This window comes from Pelophylax lessonae (genome assembly GCF_965119305.1).
Source record: "Pelophylax lessonae genome assembly, chromosome: 3".
In the NCBI taxonomy this organism is placed as follows: Eukaryota; Metazoa; Chordata; class Amphibia; order Anura; family Ranidae; genus Pelophylax; species Pelophylax lessonae.
Window position 1 is genome coordinate 30374727 of NC_138770.1, and position 13597 is coordinate 30388323.

Genomic DNA, 13597 nt, shown 5'->3' on the forward strand with positions numbered 1-13597 from the left:
ACAATTCCCCCCTCAAGGTAACTAGTAAATGGGTCCTCTGATCTCCTACCAGTTCACTTCTTTATTCATGGAGCTTAGTCAAAAGAGGAAGACAACGAGAACTGTCTTTTATTGGAGTGACACTGATGAGGGGATTATAGGACGAGTGTCCCCCCCCCCCCTCTATCACTCGTTGCCATCTTCCCAACACAAGAAGTCCTGCACTTCCTTATTTAGTCCATGATTTAGTCATGAATAACAGCGGGGCTGAGCCCCACAAGAGGTCAGAGAGTGAGGATGGGGGGAGAACAGCCAAGATGAAGACTGGACTGATCCTGAAGACCACCATCATTGGGTTACTGACTCCTCCCTCATTATCACTTTCTGTTAACCACTTGCCGACCGCCACAAGTACATATACTGCGGCGGTCAGCCCCGGCCAGGCAAAGTGACGTACCGGTACGTCACTAGCCTTCGCCACTCTGGTGCACGCGCGCTCCCGCGGTCCCGCCGATGACACAGTTGGGTTCAGAACCAATCAGTCATCAGGTCCAGGCCAATCATTTTTGGCCTGGACCTGTTGATCGGTCCTGCCCAATCAAATTACACTCTGAGCCTGTGAAATGTAAACACAGGCTCAGAAAAGATGTGCCCTCCCCTCCCATCGTCCCTTTTGGATCCAGCGTGAGAGGAGAGCACATCTAACTGTGAGTAACTGCACAAGCACACCCACACACAGGTAGATAGGCACATTTAACCCCCGATCACCCCCCCCCAATTAACCCCTACAGCCTCTGTCACAACACACACTGTATACAGCATATAGCATTTTCCTATATACCTGTATAAGTGTGATTTGTGAACAGGTGTAGCGCTTGCGACCCCCCCCCCCCTTTTTCACTAAAAATACCCGCCACCCCCCCAATAAAGATTTAACCCCCTGATCCCCCCCTGATCACCTCCAGTTAACCCCTACCCCCTGTCACATTTTACACTAATACAAACGTAATATACAGTGTTTTTGTATTAGTGTGATTGTGATCAGAATTAGCGCAGGCGACTAAGTTTCTGTCCCAAGAAGGTTTAGGGTCCCCGCCACCCCCCAATAAAGATTTAACCCCCTGATCCCCCCTGTCACAACACACACCGTATACAGTATATAGCATTTTCCTATATACCCCCTGATCCCCCCCCCAGTTAACCCCTGCCCCGTCACATTCAACACTATTACAAACGTAATATACAGTGTTTTTGTATTTTTGCATTAGTGTGATTGCGATCAGAATTAGCGCAGACGACTAAGTTTCTGTCTCAAGAAGGTTTAGGGTCCCCGCCATCCCCCAATAAAGATTTAACCCCCTGATCACCCCTACACCCCCTGCCACAACATATAAGTGTGACTTGTGACCAGGTTTTGCCACCGTTCCTTTTATCCTTAGGATACCCGCCAGCCCCTTCCAATAAAGATTTAACCCCCTGATCCCCCCCTGATCACATCCAGTTAACCCCTTCCCCCTGTCACATTGCACACATAATATACTGTTTTTACTGTATTTTGTATTAGTGTGATTGTGACTTGAGTTTGCGCTAGCAACTTAGTTTCTATCCCAAAGGAGGTTTAGGGTCCCCGCCACCCCCCAATAAAGATTTAACCCCCTGATCCCCCCCAGTTAACCGCTTCCGTGCCCTGTCACAGTGTCACTTTTATAGTGTACAGTTTTTTTTCTGATCACTATTATAAGTGACACAGGTGACATTAGCTAGTGTTAGTGGCAGTCTAAAAAAGCGCAGATCCCCGGCGCATAGTTAGAAATAACCCCTTGATTACCACACACACACACACACATACACTTCCATTACTAGTATAGTGTTTGAAAAGATCAATATCTGATCTGATCAGAACTATACTAGCGCCCCCATAGTTTAGGGTTCCCAAAACGCGGTGTTTGCACGGTCAGCACTGATTCCTGCCAGCGCCTGCATTTAACCCTTTCACCCAGGTAAGTGTAGTAATCAACAGATTACTGTCACTTACAAAAAAACACAACACACAAAACCGCTGTGTTAGCAGAGTCAGGCCTGATCCCTGCTAGCATTAGCAGTTTTTTTGGTAGCACTTGAAATATCCCTTGACAACCAGGTGCTTTTATTACCTGTGAGTCACACTACTGTACCGGTAAATTTAGTTACCAAAATGTCCAAACGTTGGTACAGTGGTGAAGAGGTATATAGTATACTGACCATGTCAGATGATAGCGAAGGGGAAGCTACACTGGCCGAATTACTGTCAGTATACAAACCAGATTACAGCAGCGGCTCCCTGACAGATAGCTCCGACGACAGATGGGTCCCTGTTAGACCCAGGCGTACCCGACCCCATTCTGGAGTTGTTGAGATGCAGGAATCGCAGGGTGCTAGTATAGAGAAGAGTGTGGGTACAAGTGCCGCTCATCCTCCTGGCGACCTGGCAAGCACCAGCGGCCTAGTACACCCTGGACCTAGTACAACCAGCACTGCAGTATCACCTGGTGACGTGGCGAGTGACGGTTGAAGCTGGTGCGGTGGCTAGCACGAGTAGTGGCCCGCAGCTACCGCGTATTCGTAGACAGGCCCGTAGAGCCCATAGTGCCCTTCCTGATGCGCTGGCATATCCCAATTGGCAACCCACTGATTCTACAGCGCCAGTACTTCCCCCCATTCACTGGCCAACCTGGAATCCACGTGGAAACAGCTGGTTTTATGCCCCTGAACTTTTTTAAACTGTTCTTCCCGGAAGATCTTTACAGATCTATTGTGGATCAATCAAATTTATACGCACGACAATTCATCTCCGCCAACCCAAATTCGCCCCTTGCCAGACCATTCGGCTGGAAACCTATAATGGTTTCCGATTTTAAAATCTTTCTGGGCCTTTCCCTCCACCTGGGCATAACTAAACAAAGTGAAGTGCGGCTATATTGGTCCACTAGCCCAGTTCACCATATGCGCATGTACTCTGCCTCCATGTCCAGGGCGAGATATGAGCAAATTCTGCGATTTATGCATTTCAGCGACAATGAAATCTGTCGTCCTCGGGGAGACCCTGAATATGATCGGCTCCACAAAATTCGACCCCTCATAGACCACTTCAATCAGCGGTTTGCAGCCTTGTTCACCCCTGAACAAGTTGTCTGCGTTGACGAGTCCCTGATTAAATTTACTGGCCGCCTTGCTATGAAACAGTACCTCCCCAGCAAGCGTGCCAAGTACGGGGTCAAGCTGTATAAATTGTGTGACAGGGCCACAGGTTATACAGTTAGTTTCCGGGTCTATGAGGGAAAAGATCGCTGTGTGGAGCCCCTGAACTGCCTAGACTACATAGGGAGCAGCGGCAAGATTGTTTGGGACTTGGTGTCACCCTTATCCGGAAAGGGGTACCATTTGTACGTGAACAATTTTTACACAAGCGTGCCACTATTTAGTCATCTTTCTGAATTACAAATTGGCGCATGTGGCACCGTGCGACCTAATCGCCGGGGCTTCCCCCAACGGCTTGTAAATTTCCGTCTTAGTCGCGGGGCGAGAGCCTGCTTGAAAATGGACAAATTGCTTGCAGTGAAGTTGAAGGATACACGGGATGTTTATGTTCTGTCCTCCCTTCACGCAGACACGACAATCCAAATCCCTACGGCAACTGGCGTTATGGAGAAACCCCTCTGTGTCCATGAATATAACCTTAATATGGGAGGGGTGGACCTTAACGACCAGCTTTTGGCGCCGTATTTAGTTGCCCATAAAGCCAGACGCTGGTACAAAAAAGTGTCTGTTTACCTTTACCAATTGGCTATGCTGAACGCCTTTGTCCTATACAGGGCGTCAGGACGAACTGGATCCTTCCGGGAATTACAGGAAGCGATCATCCTTGCCTACCTGTACCCAGGAGGCATGCCTGCCCAACTTCCCCTTCCAGATGCAGTGAGCCGGCTGCATGAGAGACATTTTCCTTATGTCCTCCCGAGTACCCCTACCCAAAGACGACCCCAAAGACGATGTCGTGTTTGTAGCAGGCGCGGATGTAGGCGTGACACCCGTTATTATTGTCCCAAATGTTCTGACCAACCTGGTCTCTGCATCAGGGAATGTTTTGAGCGCTACCATACACTAGTGGAGTTTTAGTGTAGGGTACAGCACGAAACAGTGTAGGGCACACAAACACAGGGTCTCGAAAGATGTTGGATGTCCATCGACATTTTGAGAGACCCAAGCTGGAAGATCGCAGTCCCAAATCAAGGAACAACAGTTAGAAAGAAAAATAAAAAGATCTAAAAACTGTTGTTGTGTCAGTCATTTTATATGTCCTTCTACTCTTCCTACTATACTTTTTTTCAATGTCCTTTGTTTGTTTTTTCATTCTTTTGTGACCTGTTTCTCTTGCAGGTACTCGTCGGCTGCCACGGCATTGATTTTATATATTCTGACACAAACAGCGTTTGCACTCAGCATATATGGATACCTTTGCTGATAGCAGCTGTGGTGATTTTCTGATTTCAGCACTGCAGTTAAAATCCTATTTTGGTATACGTGGATAGTGTCGTGTATACCCATCATTAAATTCAGTGGGTGGTTGTTTGGGCGGTTAATGATGAGTAATACTACACATTATTCCTGTGCTGATTTCTGATAGGTTCTCTTTTTTTCCGTTCAGCCCACAGGCTGCATGAAAAAAAAAAAACCTATATGCCAAACAAGGACCAGCAATGTACTGGTACGTTGCTGGACTTTGAGTGGTTATACCAGGATGATGCCTGCAGATTTAGGCATCATCTTGGTATCGTTTTTTACAGCCAGCGGTCGGCTTACATGTAAAAGCAATCCTAGCAGGTAATTGGCCGCTAGACTGCTTTTACATGCAGTGGGAGGGGCCTCCCCCCCCCCCACCGCCGCCTTCCGCAGCCTTCCGTGGTTTTTTCGGGCTCTCCTGTCCCACCGGTTAACCCGAGAGTGCAGCCGGTGGTTCAATTATCTAACCATAGAGCTAATTGGAGATGAGAATGGCTCCAATCATCTCTATGGCCTAAGATGCCGGAGGCTACGAGCATTTTATAACTTCTGTTTCGCCAGAAATAAACAGGGCCATTGGGAAATTGGGAAAGTATTTTATCACACAAATTTTGGTGTGGTCAGATGCGTTAAGGTCAGAGGAGAGATCTAGAGTCTAAAAGACCCCAATTTTTTTAAAAAAGAGTACCTGTCACCACAGATTGCTATCATAGGGGATATTTAAATTCACTATGATAACAATAAAAATGATTTAAAAAAAATTAAAGGAAAGGTGTCAAAATAGAATAAAAAAGCAAAAGAAAAAAAAATTGAGCCCCCCCCCCTTTCCCCCGGTGCTTGCGCGCAATGGCGCACGCAAGCGGTGGTCTAGTGTCATATGTAAACCGCAATTGCAGCATGCATGTGAGGTATCGCCGCGATCGCCAGATCAAGTGCAGTAATTCTTGCAGTAGACCTCCTCTGTAAGTCTAAAGTGGTAACCTGTAGAGACTTTTAAAGGTTTTTAAAAATGTACGTATGTTTTTGCCGCTGCGCAGGCATGCGCAATTTTTAAAGCATGTCATGTTAGGTGTCTATGAACTCGGCATAAGATCATCTTTTAAATTTTATCAAAAAAATTGGAATTATATAGTGTATTTGTGCAATAAATTAAAAAAAATGTATTTTTTTCGCAAAAATTGCGTTTGGAAAATCTGTGCGCAAATACAGTGTGACAAAAAAATTTGCAACATCCACCATTTTATTCTATAGGGCCTCTGCTTTAAAAAAATATATAATGTTTGGGGGTTCAAAGTAATTTTCTAGTAAAAAAAAAATATTTTTTCATGTAAACAAAAAGTCACAGAAAAGGCTTGGTTTTCAAGTGGTTAGAAGAGTGGGTGATTTGTGGATAAGATTGAGCATAAAATGCCGGGACAGTTCAAACACCCCCCAAATGACCCCTTTTTGAAAAGTAGACACCCAAAGCTATTTGCTGAGAGGCATGGTGAGTCCATGGAGTATTTTATATTTTGCCACAAGTTTCGGGAAAATTATTATTTTTTTTTTTTTTTTTGTTTTTTTACAGAAAGTTGTCACTAAATGATATATTGCTCACGCATGTCATGGGAATATGTGAAATGACACCCCAAAATACATTCTTTTGCTTCTCCTGAGTACAGGGATACCACATGTGTGAGACTTTTTGGGAGCCTAGCTGTGTACGCGACCCCGACAACCAATCCACATCTTCAGGTTTTCTAATGGCGTAAATTGCTGATTTTACCCCTGACTACCTGTCACAGTTTCAGAGGCCCTGAAATTCCAAGATAGCACAAAACCCCCCCAAATGACCCCATTTTGCAAAGTAGACACTCCAAGCTACTGGCTGAGAAGCATGGTGAGTCCATGGAATAGTTTATATTTTGCCACAAGTTTCTGGAAATTTTTTTTTTTTTTTTACACAAAGTTGTCAGTAAATGATATATTGCTCACACAGGCCATGGGAATATGTGAAATGACACCCCAAAATACATTCTGCTGCTTCTCCTGAGTACAATGATACCCCATGTGTGAGACTTTTTGCCAGTCTAGCCGCGTACAGGACCCGGAAAACCAATGCGCACCTTTTGGCTTTCTAAGGGCGCAAATTGTTGATCTCACTCCTTACTACCTATCACACTTTTGAAGTCCATAAAAAGCCAAGATGGCACAAAACCCCCCCAAATGACCCCATTTTGCAAAGTGGACACTCCAATCTATTTGCTGAGAGGCATGGTGAGTATTTTGCAGCTCTCATTTTTTTTGGAAAATGAAGAAAAAACAGGAAAATGCATTTTTTTTCCTCTTTTTTTCAATTTCCAAAACTTTGTGACAAAAAGTGAGATCTGCAAAACATTCAACATGCCTCTCTCCAAATAGCTCAGGGTGTCTACTTTCCGAAAAGGGGTCATTTGGGGGGGGGGGGGGGGTTGTGCTGTCTTGGCATTTCATGGCCTCCAAAACTGTGATAGGTAGTCAGGGGTGAAATCAACAATTTACGCCCTTGGAAAGCCTGAAGGCGATGATTGGTTTTCGGGGTCCTGTACTCGGCTAGACTGCAAAAAAGTCTCACACATGGGGTATCCGTGTACTCAGGAGAAGCAGCAGAATGTATTTTGGGGTGTCAGTTCACATATACCCATGGCATGTGTGAGCAATATATCATTTACTGACAACTTTGTGTAAAAAAAAATATATATATATATATTTCCCGGAACTTGTGGCAAAATATAAAATATTCCATGGATTCACCATGCCTCTCAGCAAATAGCTTGGGGTGTCTACTTTCCAAAATGGGGTCATTTGGGGGGGTTTTGTGCTATCTTGGAATTTTAGGGCCTCCGAAACTGTGATAGGTAGTCAGGAGTGAAATCAACAATTTACGTCCTTGGAAAGCCTGAAAGTGGGGGTTGGATTTCGTGGGGCTTGTACTCGGCTAGACTGCAAAAAAGTCTCACACATGGGGTATCCCTGTACTCAGGAGAAGCAGCAGAATGTATTTTGGGGTGTCATTTCACATATACCCATGGCATGTGTGAGCAATATTTCATTTACTGACAACTTTGTGAAAAAAAAAAAAATAAATGGATTTTTGTAAGATCTTACCGTAAAATCCTTTTCTCTTAAGCTCATTGACAGACGTAGTCTTCTTGATTCTCAAGAGCTGGGTTATGTTGTCTCCGCAGGAGTAGGACTAGGCAGAAAGACAAAACGTTCTGGCTCCACCTTAGGGGCAGTCCCTGAGGGTATATCCTCCCTCTCTCTGCTACAGGGAATCAGTTCTGTTTTAAAGCAGTACAGAGAATTTAACCCAACCCAACTCAATGATAGAGGGGCGGGTACTACGTCTGTCAATGAGCTTAAGAGAAAAGGATTTTACGGTAAGATCTTACAAAAATCCATTTTTCTCTATCGCTCATTGACAGACGTAGTCTTCTTGATTCTCAAGAGCTGGGACATCCAGAAGCAGTGCCACAAATGAGGGGTGGGATTGACAAAATCAAATCCAATCTAGAAGGCCCAACTGGTGCCAAACTAGAAGTTTTAAAGGCTCATTATAAACAAAGAATGAGACTAAAGAAAAATTTTCCAACGGAAAAAACCCTCGAGGTAGACCACTGGTCTCCTCAAATTGCGGCCTGCAAAACCTTGCGGCCAAACGAGGCATCAGACGATGCCATTACATCAACTTTATAATGTTTTGTAAAGGTATGCACCGACGACCAGGTAGCCGCCTTGCACACCTGGACCACTGACGCCTGATGGCGAAAGGCCCATGACGCACTAAGTGCCCGAGTGGAGTGCGCCTTAACAGGGAACGGGGGCTCCCGACCCTTAATAGAATAAGCCTGTACTACCGTCTGTCTGATCCATCTGGAAATGGTCGCGGCAGATGCAGGCAACCCCTTTTTGGGTCCATCTGGGATCACAAAAAGTGAATCCGTCTTGCGAAACGAGTCTGTCGTTTTCAAGTATACCCTGATCGCCCGGACCACATCCAAGGAGTGTAAAGCAAACTCCCGAGGATGACTGGGCTTAGGACACAGGGAAGGTAATACAATTTCTTCATTCAGATGAAATTCTGAAACCACTTTTGGTAGGAAGGATGGATTCGGACGAAGAACCACCTTATCTCTATGAACCACCAGATATGGTGAACGACAAGATAATGCGGCCAGTTCTGACACCCTGCGTGCAGAAGTAATAGCCACCAAGAAGGCCACCTTCTGGGACAACGTGGGTAGAGGAATCTCCCTAATATCTTCAAAGGGAGGTTTCTGAAGAACCGACAACACTAAATTAAGATCCCAGGGGGGTAACGGCGCGTGCACTGGCGGAGCCAGATGTCGCACCCCCTGGATGAAATTCCGCACCAAGGAATGAGTAGCCAAAGGCTTCTGAAAGAAGATGGCTAATGCTGAGACCTGACCCTTGATAGTACTCAAGGCCAGTTTCTGCTCAACCCCTTGTTGCAGAAAAGCCAATATTCGACTAATCGAATAAGACCGAGGACGGAACCCCAAAGGTTCACACCATGCAATGTAGGACTTCCATGTGCGATGATAAATCTTTCTGGAAGTCGCTTTCCTTGCTTCAACTAGAGTAGGAATAACTGAAGCTGACAATCCCTTGTCCTTCAGCACCTGGGTCTCAATAGCCAGGCCGTTAAAGCCAGCGATCGTAAAGCAGGATGGAAGATCGGTCCCTGAGACAGTAGATCCTCCCTGAGAGGAAGTCTCCACGGGACGTCCGCCACCAGTCTGACCATGTCGGCGTACCAAGCTCGACGAGGCCAGTCCGGAGCTACCAGGATTACTGGGATTCCTTCCTCCTCTATCCTGCGAAGAAGTCTTGGCAGTAACGCGAGAGGAGGGAAGGCATATATTAGCTGGTATTGCCCCCACGGGGCGATCAGTGCGTCTGCGGTTTCTGCTAGAGGATCGCGGGAGCGAGCCACGAATCTCTGAACTTTCCTGTTGAATCGTGATGCCAACAGATCCACATCCGGGGTGCCCCACCGTAGGCACAACTGGTGGAAAACGTCTGGATGGAGGGACCATTCCCCCTGATCCAGGGTCTGACGGCTGAGATAATCTGCCTGCCAATTCTCCACCCCCGGAATGAACACCGCAGAGATTGCTGGAACAAATCGTTCCGCCCAGCGAAGAATGCAAGCCACTTCTTTGGCCGCTCGGACACTCTTGGTGCCCCCCTGGTGATTGACATAAGCCACGGCCGTGGCATTGTCCGACTGGATCCGAACCGGGCTGCCCTGGAGCTGCTCGGTCCAGTGAATCAGACAAAGTCTGATCGCTCTCAGTTCCAATACATTTATCGGTAACCTGGATTCTTCCGGGGACCAAAGTCCCTGGACAGATAACTGACCGAGAATTCCTCCCCATCCGGATAGACTGGCATCCGTGGTCACTATCGTCCAATATATTGGCAGAAATGACTTTCCCTGGCTGAGCATCGGAGACCGAAGCCACCAGACCAGAGACTCTCTGGTCTGTTTGCTCAATCGGATCTGATTGTCCAGGGATTCCGGATTCCGATTCCATCTGAGAAGAATCTCTTGCTGAAGAATTCGGGTATGGGACTGGGCAAATGGGACTGCTTCGAACGAAGCCACCATCAACCCCAGAACCCTCATGCAAGTCCGAAGGGAAGACCAGCTGTTGGACAGTAACAACTGGACTGCTGATTGAATCTTTCGGAGTTTCCCTACCGGAAGAAAAACTCTCGTCCTGACTGTGTCTAGAATTAGACCCAGATATTCGAGCCTCTGGGTGGGAACCAGAAATGACTTTTGCTGGTTCACCAGCCACCCGAATTCCTGTAAAGAAATCATAGTAATTTCTATGTTTTGTAGCAAGGTCTGAGGAGACTCTGCATGAAGCAGAAGATCGTCTAGGTAACCAAGGATCGATATACCTCTTTGGCGCAGAAGTGCCAACATTGGGGCCAACACCTTTGTGAAGACCCGCGGAGCCGTGGCGAGACCGAAAGGTAACGCCACAAACTGATAGTGGTTCTCCTCTACAGAAAAGCGTAGAAACCGCTGATGTCCTGCGAAAATGGGAATGTGAAGATAGGCGTCCTTGATGTCTATGGACGCTAGGACATCCCCTGGATGCAGGAAGGCTGCTACCGTGCGAATGGACTCCATTCTGAATCTTCTTATGTTGACGAAAGAATTGAGTGCTCTTAAGTCCAGAATTGGACGCACTTTGCCCTCTTTCCTGGGTATTGTAAACAGGTTTGAATAAAACCCTTGAAACCGTTCTGTCCAAGGAACGTGGACTACCACTCCTTGTTGTAGTAAATCTGTGACTGCTCTCCGCAGATCTTCTAAACGATCTGCGGATAGTCGGATATTGGAAGGGAAGAATCGCGCCGGTGGGAGAGATCGAAACTCGATCTTGTACCCTGACCTTATGACTTCGCAAACCCATTTGTCCGGGATTCTGGAAAGCCATGGATCCGGGAACCGGCGAAGACGTCCCCCCACCCCAGTTATGGGTGGGGGCGCACCTTCAGGCTTTGGATGGTTTATCTTCAGGTCTGGAGGGGGCGGGCTTTTGCTTGCCCGACCAACGACCCCTGACGCCTCCTGCAGGAGCTTTGGAGGACTTAGTTTTTTCACCCGCGGGACGAAAAAACCTCTTGTGAGCAGAAAAAGAAGGCCCTCGTCTTTGACGAGTTCCTCTACCTTTAAAATTTTGCGGTAAAAAGGTGCTCTTTCCACCCGTGAGATCTTTAATGATCTCATCTAAGTTGGCTCCAAATAGACGCTCTCCTGAAAAGGGGATATTAGCCAATGCTTTTTTGGAACCTTGGTCGGCTAACCAACCTTTTAGCCACAGTGTACGCCTGAGAACCACTGCTGAGACTGATGCTCGCGCCAATAATGGAGTAGCGTCTAACGCCGCATCACACACAAACTGTAACCCCTGTATCATTTGTTCCAACAAATCTGATACCGCCTGAGGGACCTCTTCTAAGTCCCGGCGTAACCACTTGGTCCATTCAGTTACAGCCTGCGAAACCAGACCAATAGCTATTATAGGTCTGAAAGCTGATCCAATCAAGGAAAACATGGTGCGAGACATAGCTTCTATCTTGCGATCCACTGGATCTTTAAAAGACGGAGCGTCTTCTAAAGGAATAACCGTGGCTTTATTCAATCTAGCAATTGGTGAATCCACCACAGGTGGTTCTGTCCATTTCTTAATAAGGGTTTCCTCAAACGGATAACGCCTGTCAATGCGTTTAGAAATAGTAAAAGTGCGTTTTGGCAGACGCCATTCTTCTTCGATTGGATTGCCAAAACATTTGGGCAATGGAAAAACCTTCGCCACTTTGATGCGTTTTTTAGTCCCAAAAGGGATTTCAGTTTCAGCTATTTCTGATGGAATACCCTGTAATCTTAATGTTTCTTGAACAGATACAATGAGTGCGTTCACCAACGCTTCCTCTCGGGCTATGGCGGATGCCGAAACATCCTCCTCACTGTCTGAAGAGACAGGACCCGAGACACCAATCCCAGATGAAGTACCTGCAACTGCAGAAATAGGCTCAGAGTCTGAGTCCGAGGTTTCAGATAATAAGGGGTTAGGCGGGGGTCGCTTTCTTGCGCCCTGTCCCTGACAAGCCACTTCCACCCGGGACACAAAATTTTCCATAATAGCTGACAATGATTCAATTGTCAATGGGGTGCTGGAGGATCCCGCAGACCCCTCAAGGGGATCCGGAGGAGATACATGAGTGGCAGGGTCCATGTTAATACAGGACACCTTTGCCAGCAAAACAAAAAAACTTTTTTTTTTTTTTTTTTTTTGTGTGTCTCCCCCTAGCGCAATAGCGCCCCTCAGAGTACCTGCTTCTCGATCCCACAGAGAGAGAGAGGGACCCCCAAGGCTCACCAACCGATGCAGTGCAGTTTCCAACCAACTGCAGTCAGCGTCTGTCTTACACAGACTGGAAGGAGCTGTTTGCTTTTTCCCGGGTAGAAGGCGTGGCTCCGCCCCCTGTGTACGCCTTCCGGCGTTCCCAGCTCTCCACGAGGTAGCTGGGCTCACAAAACATGGCCGCCCCCATAGAAGAGACATAAGACTCCAAAAACATGGCGGCCGGCGTGACCTGAGGACATACATGCATTCGGTCTACGGCAAAATGGCGGCGGACCGCCAAAATCGTTTTCCCAGCACATCCACCTGCATCTCTGCTAAGAGGCGATATATGGATCTACAGAAGATACACTACACATAAGGTAGGATTACACCTCCTATGTCTGCTGTAATGTTACAGTCTGCTGGGTAGAGTGTTAGCTCTTAAACCAAGTCCACTTCCCACAAACACATGCTGTATTACAAGGGGGACTTGTAAGTATCAGATATATACTGACCATATATGGAGGGGCCCATAATACATACTGCCTCATAACGAGGAAAAAAAAAGGGAACGTTTACTCACCATACCGAACCGACAGGCACCCTCTCTTCACAATACCCTCTCCACCGGGGTGGGGGTTTGTGGACCACTCCGGACGCCTCGACTCTCTGGTACCTGGCGTCCAAGCGAGACTTTTAACTCGCAAAGTCAGTCCCTTCACTGGGACTCCATCGCGGCCGACCCAGCGCGGAGCTCTGGTCTGCACGCGCTCGTAGGCAGAAACCGGGGTGACCACTGGATCTCAACATCCAGCCCGTCGCCCGGCCCCGCATACTTACTTGAATATGTCGCGGCCGACCAAGCGCAATGCCATGGTCTGCGCGCGCTCGTAGGCCGGCTGGGGTGACCACAAGTGTCGCCCAGTCCGGCATTTTTGCTTGAAGATCTCACAGGAAAAAACACTGGAGAAAACTACCTAAAAAATTTATTTTTCTTAAAGAAAAAAAGTCTTGCCAGGACCAAAAGATCCCAGCAAGGAACTTAGGTCCTTACTCCTGACTAGACAGAAAAAAACTGATTCCCTGTAGCAGAGAGAGGGAGGATATACCCTCAGGGACTGCCCCTAAGGTGGAGCCAGAACGTTTTGTCTTTCTGCCTAGTCCTA

At 47.2% G+C, this 13597-nt stretch overlaps 5 protein-coding genes across 5 annotated transcripts in view; 2 read left to right on the forward strand and 3 right to left on the reverse strand.

The window, feature by feature from the left end:
* The window catches only part of LOC309550684 (uncharacterized protein), a 1024308-nt gene that overhangs the window by 407502 nt on the left and 603209 nt on the right, over positions 1-13597 (forward strand). The window lies entirely within an intron of this gene.
* The window catches only part of LOC309550755 (uncharacterized protein), a 318095-nt gene that overhangs the window by 163753 nt on the left and 140745 nt on the right, over positions 1-13597 (reverse strand). The gene's annotated exons all lie outside the window — the stretch shown is intronic.
* Positions 1-13597, reverse strand: part of LOC309550736 (uncharacterized protein) — an 851482-nt gene that overhangs the window by 90610 nt on the left and 747275 nt on the right. The window lies entirely within an intron of this gene.
* Positions 1-13597, forward strand: part of LOC309550715 (uncharacterized protein) — a 523380-nt gene that overhangs the window by 72572 nt on the left and 437211 nt on the right. The window lies entirely within an intron of this gene.
* The window catches only part of LOC309549873 (uncharacterized protein), a gene marked incomplete at both ends in the record, with an annotated part of 66123 nt that overhangs the window by 27423 nt on the left and 25103 nt on the right, over positions 1-13597 (reverse strand). The gene's annotated exons all lie outside the window — the stretch shown is intronic.